We start from the raw sequence: 1,344 nt of genomic DNA, 5'->3' as shown, positions 1-1,344 counted from the left end.
AAGGAGAAATGACTTTCAGGCAAAGATCAAAGCCAGGGCCACCATCAGGAACACGGTTTAAAGATGAATCCCAGGCCTTTTGTTAAGACCTCGGAAAGATCTCAAGCGCCTCAGAGACCCTCCCCGACAGACAAAGGCCTTCTGCGGATCTTGCCAGCATATGCTGAAGACCCACCCTGTTCAACAGTCAAGCTTTGAAGACTCTTAAGGTCACCCTCACCAGGAGCACAAGTTAACAGAGAGATTTGTGGGTGTAGCTTTTGTGAAATGGAATGAATCATAAGTGGATTTATAAGAAGCACACTAAACTTTTAAAGGAATTGTTTGGGCTATGAATGAAAGAGGCAGAGAGTACATCAAACAAAAAAAGAGCCCTTTGGACCCTCAAATCTCAATGGGCAGGAAGCAGGCTCAGAAAACTGTTCAGCTGCAAATACTGATCATTTCTTGTGGAAATACCAGGGTGCATCAGAGGAAAGAACCAAAACCCCAGAGAGCAGATTCAAGAACCATGAGAATGATTCTCAGGCAATAGAACTGAGTAGTAATCAAGAAACGGGCGACATGTGCCCAGGTGGAGCTCAGAATGGCTACGGACCAGTGACTGCGGAGCGAGCGCCTCCCACACCTCCCCCTCTAGTGGGAGTGTCTACGGCCGTTATCCTATGCCTGCCCCTCCATCGTTTGCTGGATACTGGAGAGAGGACAGGGAACTTGTGTCTTTAGCTCATAGATCTTCCTACTGAGAGGAGTGGTTCTCAAGGAGTTCCACCCAAGGAACTCCACCTAAGGAGACATATCCCTACCTGCACCTGATATGATGACAAGACCCTGGTCCTCGGGCTGATGCCATGAAGAGAGGTCTTGGAGGAGGAGAATGAACATATTTTGCTTGTGAAGGTGTGTATTCGTTTGCTGGGGCTGCCATAACAACGTCACAGACTGAGTGGCTTAAACAAGAGGAATTTACTCTCACAGTTCTGGAGACTGGAAGTCCAAGATCAAGGTGTAGGCAGGGTTGTTTCCTTCCGAGAGCCACGAGGGAAGGGTCTTTTCCAGGCATGTCTTCTTATACATGGCTCTCTGCTTGCTGTGTGTCTTCACTTCTCTTTCCTTTGTGTATGTCTATGTCCAAATCTCCGGCTCTTATAAGGACACCTGTCAAGTCAGATTGGCGTCCACCGAAATGGCCTCATTTTAACTTAACCACCTCCTTAAAGACCCTATCTCCATATTGGGGAGACACATACTGGGGTATGGGGTGAGGGCTTTCACAGAGGAATTTATGGGGGTGGGAGGGTACAATTCAGCATAACAGGGGGATGGGAATCATTGTGAATCATT

This window comes from Rhinolophus sinicus, linkage group LG02 (genome assembly GCF_036562045.2).
Source record: "Rhinolophus sinicus isolate RSC01 linkage group LG02, ASM3656204v1, whole genome shotgun sequence".
NCBI classification, from domain to species: Eukaryota; Metazoa; Chordata; class Mammalia; order Chiroptera; family Rhinolophidae; genus Rhinolophus; species Rhinolophus sinicus.
This window is presented reverse-complemented; position numbering follows the sequence as displayed.